This window comes from Dermacentor andersoni, chromosome 9, assembly GCF_023375885.2.
Source record: "Dermacentor andersoni chromosome 9, qqDerAnde1_hic_scaffold, whole genome shotgun sequence".
NCBI classification, from domain to species: Eukaryota; Metazoa; Arthropoda; class Arachnida; order Ixodida; family Ixodidae; genus Dermacentor; species Dermacentor andersoni.
Genome location: NC_092822.1, coordinates 138,639,360 through 138,659,281, shown reverse-complemented (window position 1 = coordinate 138,659,281; position 19,922 = coordinate 138,639,360). Strand labels below are relative to the sequence as shown.

Below are 19,922 nucleotides of genomic sequence, written 5' to 3'. Positions count from 1 at the left end.
CCACGCCTTGAGTGTGCTCGAAGATCAAGTGAGCATCCCACCTCGCTGCAGCAGTGTTATTTCGGTCAGCACTAAAACACCCGCTGACGTAGAAGGCCTCATCGAGGGTGACCAACGTCTACTGCTAGACCGTGAAATTTGCGTCGCAAGAGGGATCGCTCGACTGCATGGAGGGAAAACTGAAGTCTTGCTGACAAACTTCAGCCGGGAGTTCAAGCACATCAACAAGGGCACGACGATCGCGTACATCGAGGAAATTCTGGAAACCAGTAATGCATTTGTCCTCTCGGATTCTGCCGCATCTACCCCGACGACCATGGTTCCCGAACCAGACTACGACATTAATCCAAGTCTCCCCGTGATTAAGCAACAGCAGCTGAAAAGTCTGCTCCGACGATACAAAGGCTGCTTTTCGACGTCATCGAGGATTCAACAAACACCAGTCGCCAAGCATCGCATCATCACGGAGGAGTGCGCTCGACCACTCCGCCAGAGCCCTTACCGACTTTCGCCGCGAGAACGTAAAGCTATAAGAGAACAGGTCATCGAAATGCTGCGCGACGACATCATCCAGCCATCGAAAAGCCCGTGTGCATCCCCTGTTGTCCTGGTGAAGAAAAAGGACGGAACCCTACGTTTCTGCGTCGATTATCGTCGTCTGAACAAGATCACGAAGAAGGACGTATACCCCCTCCCACAGATAGATGACGCATTGGATCGGCTCTGCAACACTAAATACTTCTCGCCAATGGACCTCAAGTCTGGCTATTGGCAAATAGAAGTCGACGAAAGAGATCGCGAAAAGACAGCCTTCATCACCCCAGACGGCCTCTATGAGTTCAAGGTTATGCCATTCGGACTGTGTTCGGCGCCTGCAACGTTCCAGCGCGTGATGGACACGGTTTTAGCAGGATTGAAGTGGCAGACCTGTCTTGTTTACTTGGATAACGTCGTCGTCTTCGGCGGAAATTTCGACGATCACCATAGGCGGCTTGCAACAGTACTAGAGGCCATCAAGTAATCAGGGCTCACTCTGAAGCCAGAAAAGTGCCGCTTCGCTTATGATGAGCTTCTGTTCCTGGGCCACATCATCAGCAAATCTGGAGTCCACCCTGACCCACAGAAGACAGCCGCCATCACCAAGTTCCAGCAGCCCACCAATAAGAAGGCAGGGCGTAGATTCCTTGGCATGTGTGCCTATTACAGGTGCTTTGTCAAGGATTTTTCACGCATCGCTGAGCCATTGACGCATCTAACTAAATGTCAACTTCAAGTGGGAAACGCCGCAGGCCGACGCATTTGAAGAACTCAAATGATGCACGCAGTCGCCACTGGTACTTGCATACTTCGGCGAGTACACCGATACAGAAATCTATACTAACGCCAGTAGCCTACGCCTCGGTGCCGTTCTAGTCCAGAGGAAAAACGGACTTGAACGGGTGATAGCTTATGCTAGTCGGTTGCTGTCAAAAGCAGAAGGTAATTATTATACGACCGAAAAGGAATGCCTCGCCATCATTTGCGCTACAGCGAAAATCCGCCCTTACCTATACGGCAGGCCATTCAAAGTCATCAGCGACGATCACGTGTTGTGTTGGCTAGCAAACTTAAAGGACCCTTCAGGACGGCTGGTGCAGTGGAGCCTTAGACTGCAAGAATTTGTTAACACTGTAACCTACAAGTTCGGAAGAAAACACTCCGATGCCGATTGCCTATCACGCGCCCCCACTGACCAGCCGCCACAAGATGATGAGGCTGACGATGCCTTCCTTGGAATAATAGGCCTGGAACACTTCGCTGAACAGCAACGAGCAGATCCGGAGTTAAAAAGCCTTGTCGAGTATTTGGAAGGGCACACCAACATTGTCCCTAGGGCATTCAAGCGAGGATTGTCTTCGTTCTCGCTTCAAAACAACCTACTCATAAAGAACTTCTCACCAGTATGCGCCCACTACCTTCTTGTTCCCTCAGCGCTGCGTCCAGAAGTACTGCACGCCCCACATGACGATCTGACCGCTGGTCACCTCGGATTCTCCCGGACGTTATCGAGGATACAGGAAAAGTTTTAGTGGCTGCGCCTGACCGCCGACGTTGCCCGTTACGTCAAGACATGCCGAGACTGTCTGCAGCGCAAGACACCACCGACAAGGCCAGCGGGATTACTAGAACCGATCGAGCCTCCTTGCCGACCATTTCAGCAGATCAGGATGGATTTGTTGGGGCCCTTTCCGACGTCAACAACCGGAAATAAGTGGATCATTGTGGCAATGGACTACTTCACCCACTTTGCTCGGTCACCCGCTTCGCTCGGCTGAAAGAAGAGCTCTGCTGAAAGGTAGCGCAGCCGAAGTGGCGAAATTTTTCGTCGAGAACATCCTGCTGCTACATTGTGCCCCAGAAGTCCTCATCACCGACAGAGGAACGGCCTTCACAGAGGAGCTCACCCAAGCCATTCTGCAGTACAGTCAGACAAGGCACAGGAGGTCAACTGCCTACCACCCGCAGATGAATGGTCTTACGGAGCGCCTGAATAAGACCCTCGCCGACATGCTAGCCATGTACGTCGACGTCGAACACAAGACCTGAAATGCTGTCCTGCCATACGCCGTTCAAGCTGGTTTTACGGCAGGAACCCAACGACCACTCTTGATGCCATGCTGCTGCTCTTCACCGACGAAGAGAATCTTGACGTCGCCACCTATCTCCAGCGCACCGAAGAAGCCCGACAGCTCACCTGCATACTGATCAAGAACCAGCAGTGTACCGACAGCTGACACTACAATCTCCGACGACGCTACGTCAAGTACCAGCCCGGTGACTGCGTTTGAGTTTGACCCCGATACGCCGACGAGGACTCAGTGAGAAACTATTGCGACGCTATTTCGGACCCTACAAGATCATCTGACGTAGTGGCGAACTAAACTATGAGGTCGTGCCAGACAGCATTTCGCATTCACAGCAGCGCCGCGCACCATCTGAAGTGGTCCACGTGGTGCGTCTTAAGCCCTTTTACGCGCGCTGACGAACTTCCTTATTTTGTTGTTTCTTTGCAACGGGTGTTTAGTTTATTACTTTCGTTTGTTTGCAGCATTGGGTGAATGCCTTTTTTTTTTTAGGAGGGGGTATTGACACATGTACTTGTTTATCTTTTCTGCGTGACCGCTTGTCACCGCCTAACAAATGTTATCGCATGGCGCAGGATGCGCCTGCATGTGTCGGAGGTTTCTGGAATGTTATCGATGGTTCCATCCGCTGTCTGTCACTGAATTTTGTAGAATCTAATTGCATGTATGCACCATGCGAATGGTGTGGAACCTTGTGGAAGGCACGCAGGTCCCGGCGGTTGGTTTGGAGCGTTTGGCGACTGATGTGTGGGAGACGATGCGCTTGGCCTGCTGACCGGATTTTCCCCGATCGCCGGCTGTGTTCGCCGCTATCATTGTGCTTTGAGTGTAGCCTATTTTTGAGGGCACAGGTTTGCCCAATAAAACACTAGTTTCGCCATTCACAGCTGTGCTGCTTTCTTCACCATCACTACCATGTGACAATATCATAAAATAGTCTTAATCATAGAAAAGAATGCATGCCTTAGAACCAATGCATTAGAAAATAACCACGTAGTACTGGCACTATTCTAGACCTGAGCAAAGCATTTGATACAATATATCACAATAGGTTGTTGGAAAAGTTAAGCTCTTTAGGTTTTTTAAATGAGTTTTGCAAATTCTTTAGTAATTATATTAAAAATAGAGTACAGTGTGTGACTTGGTGACGTTTATGGTGACCTTAAAACGGTAGAGCATGGAGTACCACAGGACAGTACGCTCAGAGCATTGCTTTTCAATATAGCATACGTATATGACCTGTGTCTATTAATAACTAATTTGAATGTTTCAATATGCAGATGACACATCACTTGCCCTCAATGTACTGAATATAAAGTAAAGAATCAAACCTTTCAACAGGATATTAGCAATGTACTAGATTGGTTTTCAGAAAATGCAATCTTTGAAAATTAAAAATAAAATAAAGCTATTATGTTTCAGATACCTATATAATAATATTTCTCTACAGCTGCATTTATATTTCCACGGCTTGACTTGTTCCCTGTGTAAATGCCTCGTTTTACGGTACGGACCAGTTGTTAAAGTACCTGGGTGTTCTTTTTGACCAACACATTACTGGGACTGAATGTGTTAGTACCTATATTTCTTAGAGGATAAGAGCTGCTGCAGCAATGAGGTACAACTTGCGATGGAAAATCCCACTGAATTTGAGGATAATCATATACAAAGCATTATAGTCAAATCTAATAATGTATGCAATAACATTATATGTCACTTGCTCGCACTGTAAGAAACAAGCTTTGGACAATACAATTAAACAAATTGTAAACACAACACCTTGCGGCACTCTAACGCAATCAGCTGCCATATAAAAAAAACATATGTTCTTCTTGGTGTACTACAAATACATTTTAATTTTGTTGCGCTTACACAGTATTATTTCTCTAATAATTTTGAGATACCTGTTTGCAAGAAGGTGAGATTATGTACAACAGAGTGCTTCATTAAACCATGTAGTTATACTAATTATGGTAACAAGAGACGTGAATATAATGTCCCAAGTCTTTTTAATAAAATGAATGATGACCTGCTCGGAATTACCTCCAAAAGAAAAATGCATAGAAAGAGTAGAAAATGGTGTGACTGTAAGGGCCAATATATAATGTTCACAAGGGTTCTTTCATGTACTGCAATACCCTTGACATCAAATACACATTTTTTGTTTTCTTTTTATTTTTTAAGCTTTTTTTCTTTAATAATGTAAAATAAATTCATATGTATAAAATTTGGCTTTTGTAAGATGCTGCAATACAGCACCTCTAATGTCATTTGCTTTTTAGCTTTCGTTCAGATGACTGTTTTGAATTTGGAAAAATAATGTGCAGCATGTGATGTTGGTACATTAACTCTGTGGCACAAGCTCTGTTACACAGGTATTAAGATGTCCCATCTACTGCCCGGTTTGTCGACAAGTACAGTGTGCTTAGGCCTATCAATTCAATACAGTTGAAACTCGATTTAAGAAAGTGATGACCATGCTCGAATTATTTTGTTATATCGGGAAGTTCGGAAAATCAACTAAGGGATTTTTCAGTCTGTCAAAATCTAAAATTGTAACTTAGCAACACCCACAACGTACCGCGACATTGTATTTGCCACGAACCCAGGCCTGCACCACCGCCCCTAGCGCCATCTGGTAGGCAAGAACGCTAGCGACTGCCGAGTCCGCTGTTTCGTGCATGGGTGCAGGGTGCAGCCTCGTCAAAATAAAGCTAGGGCCGAGACTATGGTGCCGAGATGTTTTAACGCGAGAGTGTTAGAGCACACGCTGGAAGAAAAATCCGTCGGCGTCAAAGTTAGAAAGAAGTCCCAGCTCTTTTTACTCATATATTTCTGGAAAAGCTTCGTTAAATTGGGTTTAAAGCAAGCTAGTTTCGTTAATTCGGGTCCATGACAACGTTGAAATCTATGGGTACTTGCCAGGGAATGGAAGTTTCTTTGTTAGATCAGGAACTTCGTAAAATTGGGTTTTGTTAGACTGAATTTTAACTGTAGTACTGTCTTTAATAAGTGTATGTTTAGAAATAAAAATTACACTGAGTTGAATTGAATCATGCTTGCACCGGCACAGGTGCGATTTTCACATTACAGTGCAAAGCAGAAAAAACTGCAAACATATTTTCTAAGCAAAATACTCTTCGATGTACCTGAAAGAAAAGCCCTGAGCACTTCAAAAAATGTTGGATTTTCTAAGTCTGAAAATGGCATAGTAGTATTATTATTTTAAGCGTCAAAAGACCACTATGAACTTTTAAGGAATAATTCCATGAAAGTGCTAATATTTTCATGATAGGATAATGGAAGCATTACCAGCTGTTTATACACATGAAAAAAATAAAAATAACAAGTAGGTTGCACATTTCTTTACTGTATGCAGGATAGCCGCAGATGCACACAGAACATAGGTGCCTCTACAGGGCGTCCCACCGAACGTTAGCGAAGCTCTTAAAAATAAAATGCAGAATACACAACAAATCAACCAATGGTGTTCTGTCATCAGTGACATATCGCACCATGAAGATGCTTTTCATAATTGAACTATCAATAATTAAATGAGATTAGTTAGCAAACATTCTAATTACCGAATTGAGGGTGTAAATTTTGATAGAAAAGTAATAATTGCGTTTTAAAACATCCGAGTCAGTTGTTTCCAGTGTGCTATGTCTTGCATAATTTCTTTTTTTTTTCATTACGAAGAAAACGTGCAAAGCATGAAAATAGCTGCATGATTGCGCGTTTGCACATTACTTTAAAAACCACTTTTTCATCTATATATTGCCACATCTTAGTGATGTTGAAGAACACAGTATGCCAAACTGTGCATAATGACACTAGCGTTCATTGGGCAAACCTGTGCCCACAAAAACAGGCTACGCTCAAAGCACAATGATAGTGGCGAATGCAGTCGGCGACCGTTGAACCCTGATCTGCAGACCAAGCGCGTTGGCTTTTATACACGACTCGTCAAAAGTTCCAGGGCAATTGCCGGTGCCCACATGCCTTCCAGAAAGTACTACACAACTCGCATCGCGCATGCAATCTGATTACACAAGGTTTGGCGAGAACATGCAGAACACCTAGAATCAACGATAACATTTGAATAAGTTCCAATCGTACATGCAAGTCTTGCATTGAGCGACAACTTCAAGTTGTTAGCGGGAGCAACGGAGTCCCCGAGTAAAGAATAAATAAGTACAGGTGTCAATATTCATCCAAATTTTCACTTAGATATAGCTAAGGTTGTTGCATTTTGGTTGTGTATTTCTTTATTTTGTAACATTGTTATATTCTGTACAAGAATATAACAAGAAGTGTACTGAATATGCTACAGAAGAATCTTGTCAATTAGTACTCCAAGGGGACCGAAAATATTACAGCAGAACTCATCTCATGATGACTGTCGAGGGTAATGAGAATAGCAATAGAACAATGTAGCAACAGATCATATTTCTGAAGTCAGATTTATTTAACACGTGTAGTGGTAATTATGATAATTTGGTTGCTTTGGCTATATGAATCCAATATCATCCCATTTTGCTATGGCACTGGCTTGCCAATGTTGCCCATCCGCATGGAGGCAGGATGACAACTGTACGACGCCAACAGTGTGACAATGGAATGACGAATTAGGAATGATATCGATTTAACGACAAAGGCGCATAACGACGATGACATGATGACAATGAAATATCGTTAATTAAATTATGACGACGGTATGACGATGATGACATAAGGACAATGAGATGATGATGATGGTGACATGACAACGGTATGATGACAACTGGAAGAAGCAGTAATGATGATGACGGCAAGACCGAGATTGCTTGATGACGATGGTGGGACAACGAATACATGATAGCGCCCTTGTGACGACGAAGCAATGATGATGATGACAAGACAATGGTGGCATAATTACGATTGGATGACGACAGCATAATTACTACAGAATGATGAACAAGGAATGACGCCGATGGATTGATGAAGGCGGTATGCTGATAACAGCATGACGACAATGGGATGACAATACTGAAGTGATGACAATGGTGAAACGACGGGATGAAATAGCATGATGACAATGGTATGGAGTGACGCCTGACGCTCGGAGTGATGCCTGACACCAGCAAAAGATGCCGAGAGCTAGTGGGGCTATCCTAATCCTAGTACAACCAAATTAGGAAGGCCCACTAAGCTTGAACAAAGACACGCCTGACACCAGCAAAAGATGCCGAGAGCTAGTGGGGCTATCCTAATCCTAGTACAACCAAATTAGGAAGGCCCACTAAGCTTGAACAAAGACACGCCTGACACCAGCAAAAGATGCCGAGAGTAGTGGGGCTATCCTAATCCTAGTACAACCAAATTAGGAAGGCCCACTAAGCTTGAACAAAGACACGCCTGACACCAGCAAAAGATGCCGAGAGCTAGTGGGGCTATCCTAATCCTAGTACAACCAAAAATAGGAAGGCCCACTAAGCTTGAACAAAGACACTCCCTCATCAGAACAGGAATTGGCCTCCCTAGTGCAGTATTTGGCCACTACCATCCTGATGATTCGTACAATTAACCCATGGCCATCAGACCCAGCAGCTGCGGAGCACCTGACCAAGGCGGCAGTTAGACCTGTAACACAGCAGAGGGTGCTAAGAATATCTGGGTCTTGACAGGCTGCCAATGGAAACTGACCCTGTCAACCTTTAACAGCCAAACTCTGTCAAGAGAGGCTAGCTTAGCAGGACTCTTTGAGGAACTATCAGACATTGTTGGGATACCATCGGCCTTAGTGAGATTAGAAGAACTGGTGTGGCTTATACATTGTTGAATAACGGCCATATCCTCTGCTATAGAGATCTCCCCGATAAGAAGCAATATGGGATAGGATTCCTAATCCATAATGACATCGCGGGCAACATTGACGAATTCTACCTCATTAATGAGAGGGCAGCAGTAGTCTTAATCAAACTTAATAAAAGAGATAGATTAGAGGTAGTACAAGCCAGCGCTGCAACATCCAGTCACGACGATGAGGAAGTAGATCAGTTTTATGAAGATGTTGAATTAGCGATGAGAAAAGTGCAAACGCGGTATTCAGTAGTAATGGGGGACTTCAATGCAAAAGTGGGGAAAAAGTAGGCGGGTGAACAGGCAATAGGCAACTATGCCGTCGATTCTAGAAACGCTAAAGGAAAGATGCTGGTCGAATACACAGAAAGGATTAGGCTGATAATAATGAACACCTTTTCAGGAAACACAGCAATAAAAAGTGGACCTGGAAAAGCCCTAGTGGTGAAACAAGAAATGAAATTGATTTCATACTTTCTGCCGATCCCAGCATAGTGCAGGATGTAGAAGTGATAGGCCAGGTAAAGTGCAGTGATCATAGGTTAGTGAGGGCTAGGATTCACCTCAATTTGAGCAGAGAAAGAGTAAAATTGGTCAAGAAGAAACAGGTCAACCTAGAGGTGGTAGGAGTAAAAGACAAATTTAGGCTGGTACTTGCAAATAAATATGCAGCCTTATAACAGAGATGATGATCATGATTAAATAGAGGTAATGAATAATTGTAGTGGGAGCAGGCATGTACCCAGGATTTTTTTCGGGGGGGGGGGGGGGGGGGGCAACCTTACGTAACATTTCTATGCAAATGAGGGGGGTACCTTTACAAGCATAAATGTGAACAATGCTTGCCGTTCACCTTAAAGGCGCGTAAACCAGCAAAAGAGAAATGAAATAAGGTGTATCTCAAGGGTACACCTGTGAGATACACCTCTTCTTTACTTGGCAAACAAGGAACCACGTCGAATGAACTCGCGCAGGAAGAACACTGCCAAGAACAAGTAAACAAACTAAACTGCAAAATAAAAGTTTCTATCATCATCGTCAGCCTATTTGATGTCCACTGCAGGACAAAGGCCTGTGTAGTAGCATACAACTTAAAAAAACCGCAGTTGGCAACCTAGGCACACGGACCGTGCGGGGTTGTGCTACTCCGCCAGCCAATCACAGAAGCAAACAAAATCGTCGTCATATGGCCTTTTCAAAATGGCATCGTGCTTGATACCTCCGGAGCGTCTGCTGTTATTGAAGAGTCTTTTCATCGATGGAAGCAATGAGGTGTGCAACAGAAATGGACAAAGCGTATGGAGTGTAGGCCTTTCACTCTTCAAAAGTCTACCCACCGTGGTTGCTTAGTGGCTATGGTGTTGGGCTCCTAAGCACGAGGTCGTGGGATTGAATCCTGGCCACGGCGGCCGCATTTCGATGGGGATGAAATGCAAAAATACCTGTCTACTTAGATTTAGGTGCACGTTAAAGAATCCCAGGTGGTCCTAATTTCATTAGGACCACCTGGGATTCCAGCCTCATTATCAGATCTTGGCTTTGGCACGTAAAACTTCACAATTAATCAGATCTTTAAAAATCTGCCGTTCATTTCACTACTGAGCTCGTTTTACTCACGAAATTTCACTGCCAACTGAAGTGAAACTTGACAATAAATAGTTGCAGCAAAGCAAGAATTTTATTTCACTTCAATGAAGAATTGGGCTTACGCAATTCCACTATGACAGGCAAGGGAAAACGTATAAAATTACACGCTAATAATATTATTTTTGTGGTTACCGCCTTATTTGGGTAACAGGAAAAGTTCGAATTATTTGCAGCCTCGCGGAGGAACAGTGGCTGGCAGTTATGAGGGCATGCGCAGGGCTTCACTGCCGACTTAAGTTGTATCCGATTATGGTGGCGTTTTTGTTAATAGTTCTGGAAGAATTATAGAGAAATATATATTTGCAGAACAGTCACAGTTCTTTTGGATCCCTCATTTACTGCTCTACTAAGTGACGTGTAAAATAGACTCGTATTGTTATTTGGGAAGTTGCATAATGATGCGTGGCCACCAGTCCCGTAGAACAGCGTAGAGCGCAGGATGCTGCGGTTTTAGATGTCCTGCACCCACCACGGAAGGTTAGAAAGACACCTACATAAGCACAGCAGAGAAGTAGCTATGTCAGGCGGCTCGACTGATAACTGTAGAAGTGTCATTCAAAATACACAGAATTGTTCTCCAGTTCTAGCAGCATTTCCTCTACTTCATTTTTAAATAAAAAGATGTTGATCCATAAATATTTTCATAAACAATGGTCAAATTTGTTCATTTTCACTTTTCCTTCCTGTTTCCATGGCTGTTGCCTTGGCTCTCTTTTTTAGAAGATCGCTTAATTTCTCAACTCCTTGCGACTCTTGTTTCCAGTTGCCAATTTTGCCTGAAAAGTGCTGTACAATTAGGGAAAAACCAGACGAGGTAACAGGTGACACATATTGCTTATGGGTTAAAGGGTTATTGCAAGATTTGATGATGGACACTGTTTCGCATTATTTTATTTTCACTTTATTTAACCCATATTGAGGGTATATGGTTCCGACGATCTGCCAGCATTGTGGCGAGCCGCCCCTCGAGGAAATAATAAAGCAAAAGGAAAAGTTAAACTGAACTGGTGTTTTCTCTGGCTGCAAATCGTTCCTTAAGCATATAGACCAGCTGAATCTCTTTCCTGGTCCCTGAATCAGTCTAAACAAAGAAGGTTGAACTAACGAAGCAACAGCCATGCACGTGACCGCTGAATAGATGGTGACAACTGAACACATCTCGAGTTAATTGTGCGGGCACCGAATCGATGAGAAAACTGGCCTTCACACCCCAGGAGATGCCGATAAATACCGTCATCCAAAAGGAGTAAAAAAGGCAGCAAAATGTTGACCACCAAAAAGCTGTCAAGTCTCAAAATTGATTTGGCGGCGCTTTAGGAATGTGTGTGAGGATTTTATGGCGTGGGAAAGGAGAGGCCCCCCCCCCCCGGGGGTACGTGCCTGAGTGGGAGGCAAGGCACCAAGGCAACCAGTAGGCAAGCTCTTCCAAGTACCAAAGGACCTTATAAAGAAACGACAAAGAATGAAAGTGTCCAACTCAAGAGATAAGATAGAATTCGCGGAACTGTCAAAACTGACCAACAAGGCGAAAACAAGTGGCATGCAAAACTATAACGTGACAAAGGCTGAAAAAGCCATAAAGAACGGACACAGCCTGAAATCAGTGAGAAGGAAATTTGGCATGGGAGAAACCAAGATGTATACACTAAAATATAAGTAGGGTAATATCATCAGCAATCTCAAAGGTATAGTAAAAGAAGCAGAAGAATTCTACACTGACCTGTACAGTACCCAGAGGAGTCAGGAAACGCCTATTAGAAACAGTAATGAACAGGATACAGAAACTCCTCCTATAACTAGCGATGAGGTGAGAAGGGCCTTACAAGACATGAAATGAGGAAGAGCAGCAAGAGAAGATGGAATAACAGTTGATTTATTCAAAGGTGGAGGAGACATAATGCTTGGAAAACTGGTGGCTCTTTATAAGAGGTATCTATCGACTGCAAAAGTCCCAGAAAACTGGAATAATAATATTTGGGGTTTTACGTGCCAAAACCACTTTCTGATTATGAGGCACGCCGTAGTGGAGGACTCCGGAAATTTTGACCACCTGGGGTTCTTTACCGTGCACCTAAATCTAAGCACACGGGTGTTTTCGCATTTCGCCCCCATCGAAATGCGGCCGCCGTGGCCGGGATTCGATCCCGCGACCTCGTGCTCAGCAGCCCAACACCATAGCCACTGAGCAACCACGGCGGGTGAAAACTGGAAGAATGCAAGCATTATACTAATCTGCAAGAAGAGAGACGTTAAATAATTAAAAAATTCTAGGCCCATTAGCTTACTCCCAGTAATATATAAAATATTTACCAAAATTAGTTCCAACAAAATGAGGGCAACACTGGACTTAAGTCACCCATGCGAACAGGCTGGCTACAGGAAGCGATACTTTACAATTAATCACATCCATATCATTGATCAGGTTATCAAGAAATCTGCAGAGTACAATAAGCCTCTCTATATGGCTGTCATAGATTGTGAAAAGGCATTTGATTCAGTAGCGATACCAGCAGTCATAGAGGCATTACGTAATCAAGGAGTACAAAACGCTTACGCAAATACCTTGGAAAATATCTACAGAGGTTCTACAGCTACCTTAATTCTACACAAGAAAAGCAGGAAGATGCCTATAAAGAAAGTGGTTAAACAGGAAGACACAATCTCTCCAATGCTATCCACAGCATGCTTGGAAGAAGTATTCTAGCTATTAAACTGGGAAGGCTTAGGAGTAAGGATCAACGGCGAATATCTCAGCAACCTTCGGTTTGTCGATGACATTGTTCTATTCAGCAACATTGCAGACGAGTTACAACAAATGATTGATGATCTTAACAGACAGAGTGTAAGAGTGGACTTGAAGATTAATATGCAGAAGACAAAGATAATGATGGATAGCCGGGCAAGAAAACAAGACTTCAAGATCGCCAGTCAGCCTCTAGAGGCTGTAAAGGAGAATGTTTACCTAGGTTAACTAATCAGAGAGACAGGATGAGAAGGAAATTCATAGAAGAATAAAAATGGGTTTGATCGCATATGTAAGCTCCTGACTGGAAGCTCACCATTATCATTTAAAAGGAAGGTGTACAATCAGTGCATTTTACCGGTGCTGACATATGGTGAGAGACTTGTAGATTGACAAAGAAGCTTGAGGCCAAGTTAAGGACTGTGCAAAGAGCGATGGAACGAAGAATGCTAGGCATAATGTTAAGAGACAAAATGAGAGCAGTTTGGATCACAGAACAAAGGAGTATAGCCAATATTCTAATGGACATTACGAGAAAAAAATGGAGCTGGGCAGGCCATGTAATGCGCAGGTTTGATAACTGTTGGACCATTAGGGTTACAGAATGGGTACCAAGAGAAGGGAAACGCAGTCAAGGACGGCAGAAGACTAGGTGGGGCGATGAAATTAGGAAATTCGCAGAGGCTAGTTTGAATCGGTTGGTACAAGACAGAGGTAATTGGAGTGGAGATCGTAGGGAGAGGTTTTCGTCCTGCATTGGACATAAAATAGGTTGATCATGATGATGATGATGATGATGGAGCGTCTGCAAATCTACCATTGTCAAAGCAGAAAGCTCGGTGGGGATGGAGCCACGAAATAAGGAAATTCACGGGCGCTATTTGGAATCTACTGGTGCAGGACAGGGTAATTAGAGATTGCAGGGAGAGGCCTTAGTCATGCAATGGACATAAAATAGGCTGATAATGATGATGATTATGACGATGACGACGATGAATGGTATGATGATGGCATGACGAGAAGCTGATATCGAAGTTACAATGATGATGATGAAAGCATGAGGGTATCCTGATGACGATATGGTAATGAATGCAAGATGACAATCGATAGACGACAATGCATAACTATGATGGCATGACAATGGCATGGTGACAATAATGACAAGTGATGAAGACAATGGCGTGGGGATGACTGCACCATGAACTGTAAGAGGACGATGGTGTGACAACGACATGACAAGAGTTGGATGAGGAAGCTGGAGTGGCGACGATGGCATGACTATTACGGCATTATGACGATGGCCTGACAATGAAGGCATTGTAGCGCCTATCTGAAAATGACCGCATGACAAAGGCGGCTTAATCACGATTTGATGGCAACGAAACAGGAAGGCGGTGTGTCGACGACGGAAACACTGCATTGAAGTGATTACAATAATAAAATGACAGCATGATGACAACGGCATTAGGAGAGTTGGATGATAAAGCTCGGATGAAGAACCAACGACCATGACTGCATCATGACCCCGAAAACATACAATCCCGGATATATCGAATTATTGCCTATATCGAACAGTTGAAAAATCCCCTTGGGAATCCCATGCAAAAGTATAGCGCTATTGTTCACGTATATAGAACACCCGTGCACCGGCATATCGATCTGCATACCGTGCTGAGCTGCGCCCCCGTAAGTGCGCTTCTCCCACCATACCCCACCCCTGCAAGTGCGCTTCTCCTCACGAAGTTCTCGCGATGTTCCCGCCTCACGCGCACCGTCCCGCACTCTGAGATAGAGGCGTGTGGGTAAAATGCAAGTGACAAGGAGCACTTGGAGTGCGATTGGGTGTGAAAGGGAAGCGGGAGGGAGAAACCACGCTGACCGCAGGCGCCCGTTTCCTGTGTTTTGGTTGGCTGACACCGTTGGCGCAGCGAGACGAACGAGGTCAGTGCAGCTTGGGCTTGTGGTAGTGCGGAGACGCGGAGCGGTGCATTTTTCGATTCGCTTTGTTCCTTTTATTCACGAGGCCAACGCGAAGGCTTGAGACTCGTGTGGTGCAGTGCGTTTTTCTTTCCGCTTTTGGCACGTGTTCCGGAGCCATGGCCACAAAAAAAAAAAAAGAAAAAAAAAGAATTTTGATTTTTCAACAAAGGCGGACATTCGACGGGTGGAGGCTGGCGAGAAAAAGTCGTCGGTCGCCGCGGCGTTCAGAATTCCTCGCAACAACCTGAGTACGATCCTCAAGAACAAAGCCAATGTTAAGCTGAAGGCAATGCAGTCCAGTCGCCCTGGAGGGTGTCGTGTGCGCGTCCCAACCTTTGACAAGGTCCTTTGACCTGGTTTTGGAGACACGTGCCAAGACATACCTGTAGACGGACCAGTGCTCATGGAGAAGTCCAATCGGTTTGCTGTGGCCTTTGGAGAAGAAAGCTTCACTGGTGGCACTGGTTGGCAGTAGCGATTTAAGAGTTGCTACAGCATCGTCGGAAAGACCCTTTCGGGTGAAAACGAGGTGACTAGCACAAGTCACATGAAGAAGTGGTTGTCTGAAGAGTGGCCAAATATTTCAGACAGCTTTTTGCCATCGCAAAGGTTCAACGTAGATGAGACAGCACTGTTTTCCCAAATGCTGCCAAACAAGACTCTGCATCTGGAGGGCACTGCATGCCATGGTGGAAAGAACAGCAAAGTGCGCGTATCGATTTTGCTTGCTGCAAATATGGATAGGTCATGCAAACTATGGCCATTTGTTATCGGAAAGAGCAGGTCGCCACGCTGCTTTAGGAACGTGAAAGGCCTCCCGCTTCGATACGCGTCCAATAAGAAAGCTTGGATGACACAAAATTTTTTCGTTGAGTGGCTACAGGCGTGGGATGCCGAACTGGAGAAGTCTGGCCGCAAAGTTTGTCTTCTTCTTGACAATTGTTCTGCCCATCATGTTGTCTGCCAATTAAAGCAGATCACCCTCAAATTTCTGCTGCCAAACACGACGGCAAAACTTCAGCCTCTCGACCAAGGCATTGTGAAAGCGTTTAAGGTTGGGTACAGACGATGACTGGTGCACAGGCTCCTAATCAACCTTCGATTAGGAATAGAACTCGAGGTGGACATCCTCGGAGCCATTCAAATGCTGGCTGGTGCTTGGAACGATGTGAAGAAAAGCACAATTGTGAACTGCTTCCGCAAAGCAGTCTTTGTGGTAGCTGCAGACGACAGATGTCTTGACAGTGAAGACGATGACACTGGATGCCTGGACAGCGAATTTCGCGAGCTCTCAGCATTCCCAGGCGGCGTTACAGCACACGATTTCGTCAGCGCTGACGGCGTGCAAGCTGTAGCGGATCGCGCTGATGCGGACATTGTGGCTGACATCATGGGTGACGAGGACGTAGACTCGAGAAGCGGTGAAGGTTCCAACGAAGAGGACCCACCACCATGCACTGCAGCTGAACTTGCATCAGCTTTCAGCGTCATTCGCCACTGTTGTGGCACAATGGAAGGAGCTGGCCTTTCTCATTTGGACACTGTCAACAAGCTTGAGGACAGCTTAATGAACTTGATGGTGCACAAGAAAAAGCAAGCAAAGGTCACAGATTTTTTTCTTCCGAAATAAAGTGCTCTGGTAATCGCGCTGTATTTTTCTTTTTTTACTCGCCTTGGAGGCACAGATCGGTAAGTTCCCGTTAGTCACGACATCGGGAAACTGCCTTGAGATGTGTGGAGTTGTTAGAGAAGCTTTTGACATGTATATTTTATATTTTGAGTTATTGATATATTGGACTATTTCGCAATCCCCTTCGAGTTCGATAAATCCGGGATCAACTGTACCTTGTGGCTTAAGCTATTTGACAACTTCGACCACTGGGTCAATGTAGAAGGACTGACAATGGCAGCCCGACGAAAGTCAGATCACGAGGCTGGAATGACAACAATTGAATGATCATGACGGTATCACTACAGCAGTGTGACGACGATGTGTTACGACTGTGTGCCATGACAATTGTATGCTGACAACAGCATGAGGAGCATCGAATGACAAAGCTACAATGACGGTGAGCATGCGGTAACGTGAAGAAGCATGTTGGGGGCTCTTCCTGCTTGTTTTAAACCAGATTTAAAAGGAGGGCACATGCTGCTCTGCTTGCTCCAGTTCGGTGTCCGCTTCCCGTGCCATCTCTTTTCTTGTCATTTTTATGGCACGTGACCTTACTGTAGCTAGCAATGCATTGAACTTTGGCCTTTGGCTTGGGTTTGTCTGAAGAGTGGTGCAGGGAGCGAGAGACTTTGCTCAATATAACTGTTGCGTGGCTTTTAGAGTTTCAATATGCAGGAGTTTTTCTACATTCTAATAAGCAGGACTTTTCCGTGACCAATAGAGCGGTTCAATTTAACTGTCAATTTAAATGAAGAGATTTTGAATAATCGGGATTTCACAGTACTTGGTAATTTTCATTTATTATATGTGAGCACAATAACTGTTACAAATATTTGCATCGAACCGGCTTGTTATAACTGCACATTGAGATACTGTTATGCACAGGTATACGCCTCATTCTTCACTGTATAAATTATACATCATACAATCATATGCCCACCTGCTATGGTACCAAAATGAGACTGGCAGTACTGAAGATAAATAAATAAATGTCAGAATTTCTTTTTACAAGAATGACTGCTGCTGTTGGAGGCACCATTCACCGAGCGAAAGCATGGATCAGCTGAATTTTTTACAACAGCCTGCAGCCTCATAGACTGACGGCAGACCTATTATACCTCTACTGTTTGCATAATTAAGTTCTTCCTTTAAGTGCATCACCATGTTTTCATCACACATGTGGTGTGTGGTGTCGTACAGCATTGAGTAATACACATTGTCGGGCTAAGCGGTGAGAGCTGTACAACTGGTTAGCTCCAGCACAACATAGACAAAGACAATAACCCAATGCACTGCTGAAAATTGATGCATTTCGCCGCAAATTCTAAGTACATATTTCTTATATATGGTGCTGAGCATAGGGTTTCTGCTAACTGTATTCATTACTGGTTGGCTTAAACTCTGTGATGGGTACATGTGCACTACTGCCAACTAATTACAAGTAAAATTACTGGAAATTTGTTAATTAGCCAACGTAACTCCACAATTTGACTTGCATGTAGTAGTGTCCACCATTGGCATAGCCACGAGGGGTGTGGGGGGTTGACCCCCCCCTCCCCCTGCCCATTTTCTCACGGAACAGAAAGGTATGTGGTCCCATTCCCTTTTCTGTGTCCTGTGTGGGTAGCACTGTTTTTAAACATTATAGAAAGTTTCAGGAGGTGGGTCCCAAAAGGGCGACATGGATGGCAAGCTTGAATGTGAAAGCAAGGCGAGAGCTAGTGGCGGTCCGAAGGGGGCGAGGGGGTTGTCAGGGAGGGTGATCCCCTCTCCCATGAACAGAACATTGTGGCCCCACTCATGGTGCGCCTCTACATCATTCCAGATCATGCTGAGAGGGGGATCAGCACTAAAATTCCACAGACAGGTAAAGGTGGGACGAGCATGAGCATAAAACTTTGTGGCATTGGTTGCTCCCCACCAAGCCTTCATGTCATTGAAGTGCTGCTCATCTCTGGTAGTTGACCGAATCGTCGACCATGCTGCGCGTAAGAGAAGCATTCCGAAAATATTGCGACTTGCTTGTCTAGGATACACATAATAAGCACTTCCACCCCATCTTTTTCTTCCCCTTGTTTCTGACTTTCATTATGTCAATAAACTTGAGAAGAGCTTGCTGTCAGGCTAGTTTGTACATGATGGTAAGAATGAAAACGAGGCAAAGAACAGGACAGGAAAGAAAGACCTACAGAACGCTGATTTGCGAACGGCAAAATATATCAAGGACAGGGGTGCTGGTCCAGGGAAGCTAAGAAACTGCCACAAGCAACAGGTGGGAGGGCAGGCTGGTGAATGGCCTCGAAGTCCATTGAAAGGCCATAAAAAAAATATAGGAATGTTAGGGGCCACCGCGCCATTCAACAACCCTGTGAATGTTGAAGAGCACGACAGAGACCAACAGAAATGAATTTTAAGGAGGAGAGTGGGGTGATGGATAGGGGGGGGGGGGGGGGTGCACCTAAAAGGCATCAAGATTGAAGTCGGCGGATAATTATGGACATAGGAAGAGCATCCCAACACTCAACACCAGACGGCCGTGGCCAGTCGCCTAGCTGCACCTACCCCATCGTAACACATGCTGCTTGCTGCAGAGAGCCCATCTTAACTAAACGTCTAGGCTATAATCTGACTAGACGGGTGTGAAGAGACACGACACTTTCAAATCTATCAAAGCTACTGGCTCTTATTTTGCTGCAAACTACAGATGCAGTCATTTTCGCAAAGGCTTCTGAACAGAAAGCGGCCCTGCTTTGGACTGTCTGCCTCATCAATTCCTGAATGTCATCAAATAACAATTATGCATTCCATGATGATTACAATACCATGATTGCAAGTTACTTCCAAACATCTCTTCAAACAAGTCGGACAGCAGGTCACTAAAAGTGAGTGACACTTACATCATATGATACCATCGAAGTTGTAGCACAAAGCTTCGTTCCTGTATAATTAAATCCAGAATAATATAGCATGCCCACAAGGCCAAAAGCACGATTGACTGATAGGCAACTTGCAAAATAGTGCCTGCCCTCTTCCATACATAGCCATGGCTGTATCACTCGGTAGACGATCTGGGCTGCAACAAGTGTGGCCTGTAAACAAGAAGATGCACGATAGTGCACTGTCTTGATTATGCTTCGCCCCGTCTTTTGCGCTGTTTGTTTTTCAAAGTCATGTACAAGCTAGGTCATTGACATACATTACATATATGCATCAATTCGTAAATGAAATTTTAGTTTGCTTCCGTATCATCGTTTTTAAATGTAGCATAAGGATGATAGCATAATTTGATGCGAAGTGGCTGCACACATTAGCAATGAAAAACTTTTGTCAAAAGTTAAGCAAAGCGTTGTTTCAGCTACCCAAATCATATTATATATATATATATATATATATACACACAATCGATCCCGGATAT

General features: G+C 44.5%; 1 protein-coding gene across 2 annotated transcripts in view; it reads right to left on the bottom strand.

The window, feature by feature from the left end:
- The window catches only part of LOC126529764 (EGF domain-specific O-linked N-acetylglucosamine transferase-like), a 182,861-nt gene that overhangs the window by 88,450 nt on the left and 74,489 nt on the right, over positions 1-19,922 (bottom strand). The gene's annotated exons all lie outside the window — the stretch shown is intronic.